General features: G+C 39.6%; 1 protein-coding gene across 10 annotated transcripts in view; it reads left to right on the top strand.

Annotated features, from left to right (window-relative positions):
* The first annotated feature begins 236 nt into the window (after positions 1-236).
* The window catches only part of R3HCC1L (R3H domain and coiled-coil containing 1 like), a 185,830-nt gene continuing 170,451 nt past the window's right edge, over positions 237-15,615 (top strand). For 2 of the 10 annotated variants that reach the window (XM_074339234.1, XM_074339242.1), the window contains exons 1-2: positions 867-1,682; positions 6,867-6,915. The gene's annotated coding sequence lies outside the window, so the exon portion shown is untranslated. The other 8 variants (XM_074339235.1, XM_074339236.1, XM_074339241.1 and 5 more) reach the window with 8 other exon arrangements.

The following is a 15,615-nucleotide window of genomic DNA, read 5'->3' as shown; positions in this document are numbered from 1 at the left end:
GATTCAAGACACTTGGCAGATCGATTCTGCAAGAGTTAGTGACTATTTGAGCATGGGTGGAAGAGGAAGTGAGAGAGGGAGGAATCTAGGTTGAAGGTTGGGGTGAATGTTAGTGAATAGGGAGGAGGTAGTCCACTTCTCAAGCTGCTGCATTTAAGTCCCCTGTGTGGGACACGAGGCAGGGTCAGTCAATGAAGCTGGGAATACAAACAGGAAGTTCAAGAGAGAAGGGGGCGGAGTCTCCCCTCCCCCACTCCAATACCGAGCACTCTGGAGAACACTAATATTAAGGAGGTGGATTAGAAAAAGAATTCTTCAAGGAGACTGAGAAGAATGACCTGAGAGGAAGAAGGAAAACCTGACTAGTGTCAGAAGATGACTGATAATGTCCAACAGCGTCAAATGGTGCCTAAAACTGAAGTTCGAGGACCTGAAAATATCTCCGATGAGTTTGGCAAGGACACTGATGACAACGAGGGCATTTTCTGTGGCAGCAGAAGCTGCAGCGCAGAGGAGGATGGAAGAAATGGAGACAGTGAGTGCAGACTACCTTTTTCAAGAAACTTGGCTGTAAAGAAGAGGGATGGTATGATCGAGTTGGACGCATAGAGACCTAAATAGTTTGTAGTTGAGGGGAAGTGGGAAGCGTTGAGCAGCCTGGACCGTAAACACCTTCCTACCCCTCCTCCCACGTGACCCGGAGGCAGCCAGCGATGCCTCGGTCTCACCGAGACTACAACCCCCAGAAGGCTCCGCGGCGCCGGGGGGCGGAGTCCAGGCCTGGCTCCGGCCCCACCGGCACAAGCGGAAGAGCTAGAGGTTCAAGCAGGCGGCGGAAGCGGAGAGAGACGGTGCTCCCGGTAATTCCGTGTCCCTGTCTCTCCTTCCCTCCGCACCCCAAGCTGGGGCTCGTTGGGTCCACTTCTCCCCTCACACCTGGGACAAGACTTCCTTTCTGTTTTGTTAGCGGTATTTTTTTTTCTCACGTGACGCGCGGGGCGGGCCCCCGCCTGGGGCGGAGGTTACTGGGAAACTCCCGCCCTTCGACCCCTCCGGGGCTTGGATTGTGGGGGACCCTCCCGAGGCCCTTTTGCCCTCCCAGGGCCTGCGTACCTGCTGTGGGCCCTCGCTCCAAATACGCCCTGCGAAGGGGACGTTCTTTTTACGGGTTTCAACAGGTACTGAGCGGGTCCGTGGCGACCCGGGGGTACGGGACTGGGGGCCTCCGAGGCCGTCCCGAGACCATCAGCCCGGGGCTGCGGACGATTTCCGGGCGGTGGGCCTTTGGTGTGAGTCTGCTCCGCTGCCCCAGAGCCCGGGGCTGTGGGCTGGGAGTGAGCTGCCGACACGGGAGGATGGACTTCCTGGTTTTCTTGGGAGGCCCTCGGAAAACCTGAAGTCCGATTATTGAAGTTTTCCCTATCAGGAAAGCCGCCTCTCGGAGTTGAGTAAGGGAAGAATCCCAAGATTTGGCGTGTGATGTCCCTTGGGGAGGAGTCTCCGGGCTTCCACTGGCTGGATCTGCGATCGTTTGTAGCCGGTTTACCGCGGCTTCTCAATGTGAAAAATGGAGAGAATAGTCTTTGGCCTGTCTGCCTTCCGGTTTTGTGGGCTTAAGCAGAAGTGATATATGTGAGAAAGCATGTTTCAGTGACAACCTTCTTATCCTGTCTTAAGTCCAGGTCAGTTGAATTTTAAAATCACATTCATGTCTTTATGAACTTGGTCATAAGCATGGCCATGATCTTGATGAAGGTGGAATGAGTAAATAAACGGGGGAAGGTGTCCTTGGAAACGAGTATGAGCCATACAAATGTTCTGATGCCCTATTCCTGATGATGAGGTGATAGCAGGGCCCTGTCACCTGTGGAGTCAATGTTAAACTTCATCTGGGTGTTAAGGTCTACCAGAATTTGGACACTTCTCTCCCTGCCACACAGACGCACCTGTCTACCCCTCTTACTCTCTTACAACCTTCCTTCAGCACTACACAGGTGCAGGTAGCTCAGGTATAGTGCTAAAGGAAAGCCTGTCTCCAGCAGCTCTAGTGTCTCCCCCCTCCTTTCATATACTACTTGTGTTCAACCTAGCTCTAACAATTCCACTAACCTTGTGTGCCTACCAGCTGAAATACTGTGGTTATTTTCACCTATCCTATGTGTATGTGCTAGAATACAGTTAGAATTCAGAATATAAATAGCCAGTATTCCAGTTTCCTTTTTCTGGCAATTAAGCTCTGAGACTAAGCAGGTGGCTTTCTGTCTTATTTTTCTTCCCTTTATAGAGAATGGGGATTTTACAATAAGTTTTTTTATGGGTTTGGAGTAGTAATTAGGTAATCTTAACCGGTGTTTATTCTGAAATCATAGGTTGAAAAATACTTGAATGTGGTTCAAAAAACAGAATAGCATTACAGTAGTTCAAATCCTGCTGTTGTGACTTCTAGTTTATGAGTTTCTGCAAATTAGTTGGTTTCTCTAAGTCTCTTTACTCATCTCTAAACTGGAGATAATAGCATTTACCTCACAAGGTGTCCATAAAGATTAAATGAGATACGAATATAAAGAGCTTAGTAGCGCCTGGAGTAAGTGCTTATTATTCTGTTGCTATTGTAATTGATGACCTTGATAGTGATGATGATAGGTCTTGAAATTCCTTTCTGTTTGTGAAGTAAGAATGGTTATCCGTAACCTACAAACTTAAAATACTGTAAACAGAAGTTCTCAAGATTGCAGGATTTCGGTGTGTTTTTTTCTTCCCCTTAAAGCAATGCATTTTCTGTAAAGATTATATTACGCTGTTTTTCACTTTTAGATGTTTCCAAAGTCCTGTAGTGAACCGATTGTTGGGATGTGATGTTGGACTGGTGCTTCATTTAAAACCTGTAGTAAGAGTGCAGTTTTCTGTCGGCACATTGTAGCTTGTAGCAGAGCAATTATCTATGTTTATGATATAGATATTGACTATTGTCTAGAGTTTTATATAGCCTTTTTGTCCTTCCCTCCTACCCCCATCCCCACCCTCTTTTTTTCCTTTCTTTTTTTTTTAACCAGAGTATTTGTAAAATTTTGGCCTAGTGGGTAAGGTCCAGAAGATTTGGTAACATAATATTTTGAAGGCAGACTCTCTTAGTGACTGGTGCTAATGGTGGCATTAGTCTGTGTGTGTTTCTGCAAGGAGAGAAACCAAGGAGGAAAGCCTGATTGGGAAAACTGATTTGTTGATCAAAGCAGAGTCTTAGGGTTAAGAAATGAAATGGTCTATTTTAAATTCCTTCAAATACCTTGTTAATTACAAGGTAAGGTGTTGGCAGATTTAGATGTTTAGGAAATGTTTCCTTTTTCCCCTTTTTTGATGTGGTTATCTCCTGGCTCTGCTTTATCTGTTTCATTCTTACCTTTAGTTGTGAATCAGCAAGATAAATGTTTTTTTGCTATAGACATATATACAAAGCTATAACAAAATAGATTAACATCTACTTTGTGTGCTATCGTGTTATTTTTTCTTTTATGTTTTAAATATTTTTGTTCCTTGACTTTTTTTTACTTATAAGAAGTTTTTGGAAGGTAGACTCATTCTCAGCTATAGCATCTTGAGTACAAGGTGTGATCAAAAAATACAGTGAATGTTTAAAAAAGTTATTACAGTAAAAGACACATTGCCATTAATCTCTCTCAAAACACTCCCCCTTGCTTCGAACACACTTATCCCATCGTTCTTGCCACTTTCTGAAGCAGTTCTGGAAGTCCTCTTTTGTGAGTGTCTTTGGTTTAGCTGTTGTGGCTACCTCGATGTCCTGAATCAATTCAAAACATTTACCTTTCAATGGTCATTTTGACTTTGGAGAAGAACCAGAAGTCGCACGGTGCCAGATCTGGTGACTAAGGTGAATGAAGACACACATAACACATTATTTGACAGAAACTGCCATGTACCCGAAGCGATGTGTGGCACAGAGCCTTTCCCGTTGTGATAAAAAAATAATGGTAAATGTGCTGCCGAGTGCCATCCAATGGAAAGGCAGGAATCTTCAATTGGGAAGCAACCCATCGACCCTTAGTAACAGTGTGTGACAAGTTTCAGCTTGTTCGGTGCAGTCAGTGGGGTGTGAGGTACAGTTGAGAGAAGGTGTGTTTTAAAGTATGTCCTCCATCGTGACAGTGCTCCATGTCACACGTCACTTCTGGTATGCCAATTTCTGTCAAATAAAAACATAGTTTGTCCTTATCCACCTTATTCACTGGATCTGGCACCGTGCGACTTCTGGCTCTTCCCCAAAGTCAAAATGATTCAGGACATCGAGGCAGCCACAACAGTGCAACTAAAGACACTCATGAAAGAGGACGTCCAGAACTGCTTCAGAAAGTGGCAAGAATGATGGGCTGAGTGTGTTCGAAGCGAGGAGGAGTATTTTGATGGGGATTCATGGCAGTGTGTCTTTTACATATGTCTTTTACTGTAATAACTTTTTAATTTAAACATTCACTGTACTGTTTGATCACACCTCAGATACATAGTGAATGCTCAGTGATGACGGTGCTGACTAGTTCTGAATAAGAACATTTTGTTGATTGTCCTGTGCCCCTAAGGTATCCTCTGGAGAGACAGGATGACATTGTGGGAATAACCTAAGCTTCGGAGTTGGATAGACCACGGTTTGAACCCAGGCTCTGCTACTTACTAGTTTTGTGGCTTTGGTTATAGAATCGTTTCAGAGTTCATTTTTTCATCATCTGTAAAACAGGGATAATAATACCAACCCTATGTGACTGAAAAGATCAGAGATGATTTGAACATACTACCCAGGCTTAGTAAAAGACAGATGATGTTTTTATTATTACTGTTTTTAATTTTTGTGATAGTTATGGATTTTAGTGATACATCTGTATTCATTTCCCCAACACTTCACATGATTAGTATATTTTTTTGTCAGCCAAGGTTAAGGTTGTTGATTGTGACCATGCAACCTTGAAACACAGCAAAGCTAATTGGCCGACATGTTTGAATCTGTGACCCTGTCCTCATTAGCTTCATAAGCTAACTATTCACAAAATACCTCACCAGAATGAGTGATAAGACGGGTATATTGTTGATGCAGCGTTCATGCACTCATTAGCCATAATGGAAGTAAATGAACTAGTGCTGGAAGTGAAAGCATAGATTTTAAATTAGAAAACTGTATGGATATGAGTAGCGCTCGCACTTTGTATAAAACTGGTGACCTGCAGGGTGATCTCTGACAACCACTACCCTGAACTATAATTTATACATTTCTTTTAGTTGTTGAATTGTATTTGTTGCAGACTTCCCATCCATAGGAGAAATGGAAAGAAAGGGAACTAGGCTAGTCATGTCTTGAAAGAGAACCCTACTTCTGTGCCACCACCACCAAATGTGCTCTTGGGGAAGGGGGGACAGTTCTCCATGAATGAGCCCAGCAGGATGGATGAAGCCCAGATAACTCCAAAGAGCTCACTGAATTACAGAGAAATTCCAGTTGTCAGAGCTTGAGCTAGAAGAGAAGGTGTAGGGTGTTGCTGAGCAGCATTAGGCTGCATTTGGAGAGAATTTTCTCCTCTCAATGAAACGTGGACCAGTTGCTCCCAGTCCGTGGTGTGCAGTTTTCACTGTCTAATGCTCACCTGCTGTATGGTTTTCCAGTCTTCAAATTCACTCTTCAGTTTTATAAATAATTGTTGTCCCTCTTGTATCTTTTTTTTTGGGTCAAACATGGCTGGTTTTGGACTAGCAATAAAAATCGAGAAGCACTGTTGGAAACTGCAGGTTCTGGTGTCTAGTAAGGTTCCCCCAAATCACATGGGTTAACCTGTGAATATGGTGGTATGGATTTCTGGAATAGTCAAGTTCATAACCGTTTAACTTGGTGCAGAGGCAAAAATATGGGCAAAAGGTGTGTGGCACTCCTTAAGATGAGATTTGCCTCTTAGAAAAGAGTACGTGTAGTGTTACTATTGACGTGCCGTTGGGCTGTTTCAAGTTCTTTGCATGCAATGCTAGAAGAGTTTTAAAGACAGAGGGAAGCACTTGGATTTAAATCCTAACCGCTCAGATTTATACTAGCCGTCCTGTTTTGTGTTTCCTTCCCATCTGTGAAATAGGGATAACAGTACCAACCCTGTTTGTCAATAAAGATTCGAGGGACTCTTTAAGAAGAACGTCTTAGAAATGGAGTGGGTAACGAGAACACACATGAACAATAGGCAGAAGTGAGGGCAGTCAGAGACGGAGTCAGAAGCACTGAGGGACCTGCAGAGGCAGGGGAAGTGAGATTCAAAAGGCCTCATCGGAGATGGAGCGGGAAGGGCCACCTTAGAAGTGACAGACAGATGGCAGTAGGTGAGACAGAGCAAGAGAGCACATGAGAGGGAACGGCCAGGAGGACGTGACCGGGAGAGGGAGAGCATGTTGACTTCGTTTTTCTCTATTTGGGGAGAACTTGAAATATTTGTAATTAGCTAGGAAAGGGAAGAAAAGCAGATAGTAATAGTAAATCAAGTGACATGTTTATGTGGTTTTTATGACACTGAAAATTTTCCTTTAATACTAAATTTAACTTGCACTTCCTGCGTGCAAACACCAAGTCAGCTTATATGTTACAAACCTGTTAACTGCTTGCTTGACCCCCTTCATAGTGTAGTTTAAACACATTATAAAAAATAAAAAAATTGGGTAAAACTGTCATTTTCTTTGGAATTTTATTTTCTTAAAGATCTAGTACATGCGTACTGTAGAAAATTTGGAAAATACAGGAAAGTTTTGTAAGAACAACAAAAACCACCTGTAATCTTACAATTTAAATACATAATAAGGCCTACATTTTTCATGTTTTCCCACTTTTTTCCTAGGCATTTACTAAAGCTCTTCTACTTTCCTAGAGGAATCAAAAAGCTGTTTGTAAGTCCAAAATGATTTTACAAATTAACTATTTGTGGTAGAGTTAATTTCATATTCCTATTTTGGCACTTAGGTACTTTCACAAACTATTTGTATACCTATTTTTATTTCTTCCCTCTATAGATTACATTAATAACTACAGACTAGGTTATTCATTTTTGTGTCTTAGACATTTAGCAAAGTGTTTCACATGTAGTAGGTACTCAGAATACATTTGAGATGAGTCCTTTAGTTCCCTAGGTAGAAATTGTCTTGTTTAAACAGGGCTGCCCAATTTCTCATTGGCAGTTTGGACTTCAAAGTTGAGAAAAGCTTGATTTTAGGGTCTGTGAGCGTGTATGTGTTTAATATGAAGCTCATGAGCTAGGAAAGGGTGCTTTTTCTGGTTAGCTTTTGTCATGTAGCTCCTCTGAAAGTGATGTAAACAACCGCTGGATTAGGCTAGGGGTTCTGTCCGAATTTAGATCGGCAGAGTGGCGGTGGCGTGTCTGAGCCTTCGCTAGCAACAATTGAAAGCTGGTGCTGACTTGCTGCTGGGACCTAGAAGCTGGAGGCTTCTTTACTCAGGTCTCCTGGTGGATTTTGGCCGTCCCCCAAAACACGGACACACCCATTTCTCCACAGAGGTTAATTTGAACATCTTCACAGCATGGTGGTGGCTGTTTTCTAAGAGTAAGCATCTCAAGAGAAGCAAGTAGAAGCTGTGTTGTCTGTTGTGACCTAGCCTTGGAAGTCACATAGTGACAGGGGCTTGCCAAATTCAAGGAGAGCAGCGCTTGTTACACTGAACCCACTTCTCACTGGAGGAATGTCAGAGTCACATTGTAAGAAAAATGGTGGGTGGGGATAGGTGTCCTCTTTGAGAAAGACCGCCTGTCACAAGCAGTTTCTGAGCTGAGAAATAGTAAGTTAAAAAATGAGTTAATAAAACAGTATCTCTTTTTGAATCCTGTTGAATATTAGTAATGCCAATGGTGTTTTTATTAATTTATTTTAAAAACTTATACTAAATTTGTAAAAAACAAATTCAGACTTTTCAATTATTTTCTTGACTTTTAGTCTCTGAACAAGATCTTCTCTTTTTAATTCAGTTTGCAAGTTGATCGGTTTCTGTACTTGGCTTTGTCCCCATTCCCTTTTATTTTGTAAATAATCTGATACATGTAAATAATATGATAGTGTAGAAAAATTTGAAAATGAGGAAAGAAATAAAATCCACCTATAATTTCACCTCTTAGATATAACCAATTTGAGGTCCATAGTTTCTTACCCGTGCTTCCTAAATTCAAACTGTTGTGAAAATGGGAAGTTTTTAATAAGTCTGTGGCAAACGCAGTTGGCAGCAAAAGTCAGTCTGCACTGGTGTAAGACTATTTGTAGTCTATTTATTGCACGTAGTATAATTATTGATTCATACTTACTTCCACAGAAATATTAATGTGTGTATTTACAGAATGTTGCCCCAGACCATGGTTAGAATATTTTGTAACCTAGGTTATATACCATATTAACCTTTCTAAAATCTGGAAAAAAAAAACCCAACTGAATTCTGAAGCCTGTTTGACCCCAAGAGTTTTGGAGAAGAGATTATAGACTGGAATTTAAAACCGAGTGCTAGGAAAAGATAAATTTATTAGCTGATTTCAGTGGTTCGAAAGTTTTTTATATGAATCTTTCCAGAACTTTTGTGCTTTCATTTCACTTTTTCATTTTTAGCCAAAGACCCGGAAGGAAAAGAGGGAGTCTTGATTTGTTTATGAGTAATTCTCTTCAACCATATCAAATAACTGTTTCAAACTCAGTTGTGGCCATCTTTCAATACATTCAGAATTTCCAGTGGCCTTTTAGACGTCTTGACTCTTCCAGGGTGAGAACCAACGATTTATTAAGTACTGGAGTTGACAAGCCCCAGGAGCCATGTAGCTCTTGGTTTTTCCCACCAGCATCGTTAATGTGACATAGCTATACTTTCCCTTTTTGCTATAGTGGTTTTTTTTTTTTTTTTTTTTTTTTTGTATTGTGCTTCTTGTTTGTTTTCTTGAGTAGCCTGAAACTTTTCTTGGCCTCTGACACTTGACTTCAAGGTTGAGGAATTTATCTTTGACTTCAAAATGTACTGTAGTTTTAAATTTTAAAGTATTTATTACTATTATCATAAATTCCGTACATAATCATTCTGAGGATTTAGAAAAATACAGCCATATTTTCACCATCTGGAAACTAGGGCAAGTTACAGGATATCTCTAGGCTTCCATTGTGTCAGCTGTCAAATCAACTCTCCAAGATATTTGACACAAGAATCTGATGGAAGTTAACCCTTTCCTTGGAAAATCACTCATACAGAAAAGAAGTCCTAGCCTGGTCAATCTTGGAGATTCTTTCAGTTCTACTACTGGGTGAGCTCTCTGCCGAGGAATGCAAAATATAGGAATATCTCTGTGAGGTTATTTAGGCTGCATGGAAGAGGAGGATATTGAAGGAAGTGATAGAATAACAATTTGACTGGAGAGGATAGAAGAAAATTCCACATAGTGATGAGAAATTAGAAGCAAAAATGAGTACAATATGTGAACTGAGTGAGGCAAAAATGAAAATGTTAACATTATTGCACAAATGGAAGGTATGATTTTTATTGATGATGAATAGTAGAGAGATGTGATTTGTTAGGTGCATGTGTGTGGGGATAATGAAAAAGAATTAGTGGCAGCCTTTGAAGGCTGGGTTGAAGAACTTAGATTCGACTCTATAGCTGACGGTATTTCTGTTGAAAGTCACATGCAAGTTTTATGTATTAGATAACTTGAGAGGTAGTTGGAAAAATCTGGTGCTTTAAAAATAAAGAATAGTGCAAATGATGCTTTACCTTTTTAAGTAATCCGTTGTTGAGACCATGCATTTATTCTAGCAAGAAAATAATCTTTGGAATTTGTCTTTTGGAATTGCTTTCAGAACCAGTAGAGCCATCTAAGAAAACTCATTTTATTACTTGATGGTCATGTCATATACTTTGTCCCCTAAAGAGTATTATCTTGCTGGATCACTCATCTTATTTACCTTTCTTGTTTCTAAGTGATAATTTCACAGTTTCTAAAAATTAATCTTCAGAGGCACAAAGTTTATTACCATGGTGGACATTTAAATGACTATCATGGTTGCTGGGGACAATCTTAAAATGTCTTTGGTTGTGATAGAATAAGGTGCTAGTGCACTCTGGTTAAGAGGTTGGAATCTTTTAGTATATTAGTTATGTCTTGAACAAGTTATTTAACGTGTCTGGTTCTCGGTTTCTTCCATTTTAAAGTGGGATAGTGATAATCCCTACTTCCTAGGATTGTTGTGAGGATAAGCTCTTAGACTTAGAACAATGCCTGGCAAATATGAAGAGCTCAGTAAATATTAACTATTAATTATCACAACAACTACTATTGCTACCACCACTACTTTGTCTATTTATCTATTGTGTTTTAAAAATCACTTGTTTCTGTTTAATTATAGCTCATAAAAGTGAATGATAGGCAGCTGGAGATAAAATTAGAGCTCAAATAGAAGATCAGACATACAGAGGTATGGTTTCTTAGAATGTTTGACCTCGAACTTAGAGAAGAGCAGAAAAGACGTCGGATGGAATATTGAGGGAACACTCTTAGTAAAGGACTGGGAGGCAGAAAAGGTGCTGGCAAAAGAGCAGCAAGAGATTGTTTAGAGAAAGAACTAGTGTGTATTGCAAGGGTAGGTGTTAAAATAATTAGGATTAGATTTGGTTGCAACCAAATAACAGAGATTTAAACGTGATAGAAGTTGATTTTTCTTGATGTCAGGAATTCCAGTAATAATCTAAGACTGTTATGGTTTATCATTGTTTCATGTTGCTCCCCTGTACATGGATTCTAGTCTTTCTAAAGTCACTTTATGGTCTCAGGTACAGCTATTGGAGCTCCAGCCATTTCATCCACATTCCAACCAGCAGGGAGGGGAAAGAGAAATGTCTCCCTTTCTTTAAGGAGCCGTCCTCAAAGCTACATACTGTATCACTTTTTGCTCGTGTTTCATTGGTGAGGCTTGGTGCCATAGTCAGCCACGTCTTCCTGTTGGAGAGGGAAATGTGGGAACTAATACTGCAATACATCGTGGGAAATGTAGACTATTTTGAGTGGTCAGTGCTTGAGAATAAAGAACAGGAACAATGAGGAAAATGCAAAGGTAGCTAGATGAATAACACAGAGGAGATAACAGAGTTGTCTTTAGGACAGTTTAATTCATTATTACTAATCCCTGATAGAGTTTCTATATTTATGACACTATAAAACTACTCTTGTCAAATTGCATCAGTAGTGCTTTGTTTTTAGGGTGTAATCCCTTCATAAATCCTTGCTTAATTAGGATTAGCCGTCTCTCGTAAGGAAAAAATTTTGTGTGTGTGTGTATAGACACTACACATAACCTCATTTAACTTAGTGTTGGCAAAAATTACTTCATATGGCAACACTGTGCAGTAAAATAGATGTTAAATAAGCCTCTGATATCCCTACGTGTTACTTTAAGCCTGTAATTTTACCTAGCCTTCCATTCTCTCTCCAGTTTGGTGGTTTTGGGCCAATGTTTTTAATCCATCTCTGTCCTTTATATTACTACTCTTTCTCAGTGCTGTTAATTGTACTTCCCAAAATAGATAAATGAGCAAATTTAATTAAATGTGTTATTTGCACTCTCCTGATCATTAATGAATTTGTAAGTAAGGTCAGATGTACAATCTTCCTAGTATTACAGTTACTGAATTCTCTCTGTCCACTTAATTGGCAATTATTTGCTTTAACATTTTTAAATTTTATTTTTATATTTCTGTTCTTTCAGTATTGGAAATAGGAAGGTTGTGCAACAAAAAAAGGAGAACTTTTTTCCTAGTGTTTTCTGTCCCTTTTAATTGAAATGTTTTATGTGTATATTTTGGAATGGTGAACAATATATTTAAGATAAGAAGTTTATATGTTGCTATTATTTATATTTTATCAACAGATAGTTTAAAATAGACAGTTTATAAATTCATGTAGTAAAAAAACGGTTTATAACAAAATACATTTCCTGTCCCTCCCCTCCCCACTCTTTCTAAACCCCTTCCTAAAGGTAGTACCACTTTCACCTCCTTAAGTTGTTTCTTCTAGGTTTGCATATCTCCATAGTTTAAAATAATATATGTGTAATGCTGGCCTTTGATTCACCAAATTATCCATTAGATTCTGAGTTTGTGTTGTGGTAGAGAGTATCTTACTGTTCTTAAACCACTGTCACCACTGCTGTTCTTCCCTAGCCTCCCAGTCTAGTTGTATTAACAGTATTAGTTAAGTCAAATAATGTTGTGTTTACATTACTATGTCTGTGCAAATTTTGTTTTCCGATAGTGTCTTCTCAGTGCAGTTTTCCACAGGGTCACAGTAATCAGTCAGTTCCAGTTTTCTTTCCTTTTTAAAAATATTCTTGGAAACTTCTCTTCTGGAGACCCTCATTGCTCTTGCTAGGTTTACCATCCCACAGCTCTTCTCCTGGATGATTTCCCTTTGTTGTCATCCTTGGACTTTTCTTTCCTTTTGAGTTTGAGTCCAGTATTGTTGGAACTCTTACCTTCCTCTTCTTCATTCACTCTCTTGCTTAGGTAGAGCATGTCCGTTAGTAGTTGTGTTGAAGTAAAAAGATGGTGCTGTGGCAGAGAACATGGGGATGACAGCCTGCATCGTGCCTGTCTCTCTGTCACGCAGCTTCAGTCTGGGTTGGTTCCCTTCTACTTGTAGTGCAGTTAGCATCCTGGAATCTCCATTCGCCAACATTCCTTCACTTCTCTCTTGTGTTGAATGTCCTGTTTTCCATATCCCATGTCTTTTGTTTTGATTTATTTCCTTGTTTGCTGTCAAGGGATGATGAGACCATCACTCACTGTCCAGAATATCTAACCGGGCACAGTCTCCCTGAACAAAGCAGACTGTTAATCTTCTTCCATGCTCCTGTTTTTGGGCAGTGTGGAGTTGAGGGATTGGAAGATTTATAAGAGGCAGAAGAGGGTTAACGTCATCTGTAGATGCATGGTTGCTTGGATGACATTGTTGTAGATTGGTTGGCGCTCAGGGGGTATTTATTGAAATGAATTGGTCTCTGATTGGTTGGCTTGTAAAAGAGTTCCTGCTGAGGTAAGTTGTCCTTATCAACTGAGTGGATTTAAAGCTGGTTCTCCTGGCAACTTTTTACTGAGGCTACAAACAGTCAGTCTTTTCCCTTAATTTGTAAGAACTGTAAATTCTCAATCCTTTAGTAATATTCTATGCAAGCGTACGTGAGAGGTAATTTTTTGAGCCTTTCCATATCAAAAGTGTCTTTTTTTTCCCTGTTCTCACATTTGATTAATATAGTTTGGGAGAGTGTAAAATTCTAGATTAGAAGTATTTTTCTTCAGAACTTGGAAGGCATAGTTTTTTTCTCCTTGTCCCCTGTTGTTGTTTAGAAGTCCTAAGCCAATCTGAATCTTCTTTTGTCTGGACCTTCTCATTGGAAACATGTTGGAGCTCTGCTTTGTCCCCAGTACCCGCAATTCACAGTGATGTGCGGTGGTGTGGATCTGTGTCTGTTTCAATGCTGTGCTGGGTATTTGTACTTGTAGGACCCTTTCAGTGGAGAATAGTTTGCATTTTTCTGGGAGCTGGTGTGGGAATGGGGGTGGGGGCAGTAGATCTTAGTGTTCAATATTCTCACATAAGCACCCAGATTTAAAGACCTCTGTGCTTCTAGTGAGCCTCCAAACCAGAGGTCATCTGTTTGCCGTTCTGCAAAAATAACCGCAAGTAATTGTTTTCTCAGGGATGAGGAGAGGACCTGAGGATCTAAGTACCCCTCACACGGCTCTCACCCGGGCCCCTTCTCCGCTTCACTTCCGCTTCCAGGGGTGGTGCTGGCAGCGCAGTCCTGACCCTTGGGCAGGTTTTTGGGTGTCAGTTGGGTGGGGCTCAGCTTTCTGTACTGCTGGGTTGGGATTTGGCTCTCCAGGATCTGCTATACAGTTAGCGCTCATCTGTATGTGTTCCAGCGTCCAAAGTTTTGTTACTTTTTTTCTCCTTTCCTACTCTTTCCATCCTTGTTGATTTATGTCTTTAAAAAAACTTTATTGTTGTTTTAGTAGGATTTTGGGAAGAAGCAAAATTATTTGTGTATGTCCATTCCACTGTCTTAACCCTCAATACTGAAATGATTTGATAAGAATAACTTGAGTATTTATGTGAAGTTATAATTTTAGTCTATGAAGAGCAAAGTAACACAGAAGATAATATTCAAATACAGGAACGAAATATAGGTCTGCTGAGAGGGCACTGTTATGGAAAAGGAAGGACGTCATGCCTGCCTTGATTGTGGGCTATAGCTTTCATTTCTAAAAATAATTTTTGGAAAAAACATACAAGTGATTCATCTTCATTATAAGACAGCAAATACTGATAAGTATGAGGATGAAAATAAGAATCACTTTAATTCCACTACCCAGAACTAGTAACTAGTGTATATTTTCTAGTCTTTTCTATGCATTTACCTATGTATTTGTACAAGTATGTTTAAATGAAACATACTATATGTATTATTTTGCTTCCTCCCATTTTTTTCACCATAAAAGTGTATGTATCTTGAGTCAAGAGAATTTTTTGCACAGAATCTTATTAACAATATCTAACAGCTACCATTTTATGTGATTGCAGATTATTTGCCAGGTACTGTGCTAACATCTTGTTTTCTGTTTAATTTATGTTGACATCATTTCAGACTACAGAAAAGTTACAAGAATGTACAAAAAAATTCACCCAGTTACCTCAGATGTTAACACTTTACATACAGTTTCCCCTTCTCTGATATTTATTTCTTGAACTGTTTGAGAATAAGGAGCAAATCTCTTATATACCTAAATACTCAGGGTGCATTTTCTAAAAACAAGGACATTCTTTTATGTAACTACCGTGCTGTCAAAATCAGGAAATTAACATTGATTTAATGTTATTATCTATAGACTTGTTCAAATTTCACCCACTATCCCAATAATGTACTTTTATAGCAAAAGAAAATTGCGGATCGTGGAGTGCATTCAGTTGTATTTCTTTAGTTTCCTTTAATCTGGAGCATTTCTTCAGTCTTTCTTTGTTTTTTTTTTTTTTTTAATGACATTGACAGTTTTGAAGAGGGCAGGCCAGTTATTTTGTAGAATGCCTCTAATTTGGGTTCATCTGATGAATCCTGACAATTGGATTCAGGTTACCCGTGTCTGGCAGTAGGATCACAGAAGTACTGTTGTGCCTGCAGCGCATCATGTCGGGAGGCACAGGACAGTGAAATACTGGTCACGTGACCTTGGATCGCTTCATTAAGATAGTGTCTGCCAGCGTTTCCAGTGTAAAGTTACTGTTTTTCCTTTTGTAATTGTTTTGGTGGTAAAATATGTGTACCATTATATTAACCATTTTAACCATTTTTAGAGGGATTAAGTACATTTACATTTCCTTTGTAATTTTGAAGTATCTTCGAAAAAATACTTGAGACTTTATAAATATCCTGTTACTCTTGAACTTTTACTCACTAATTTTAGTATTGATGATTTCTGCCTGAATTATTTTCGTGATGGTTCCTAAATGGTGATTTTCTAATTCCGTCATTCCTTCTATACTCATTTACAATAACACTTCA

This window comes from Rhinolophus sinicus, linkage group LG07 (genome assembly GCF_036562045.2).
Source record: "Rhinolophus sinicus isolate RSC01 linkage group LG07, ASM3656204v1, whole genome shotgun sequence".
Classification (NCBI taxonomy): Eukaryota; Metazoa; Chordata; class Mammalia; order Chiroptera; family Rhinolophidae; genus Rhinolophus; species Rhinolophus sinicus.
Note: the sequence above shows the minus strand (reverse complement) of the source record. Positions and strands in the feature narration are given on the sequence as shown.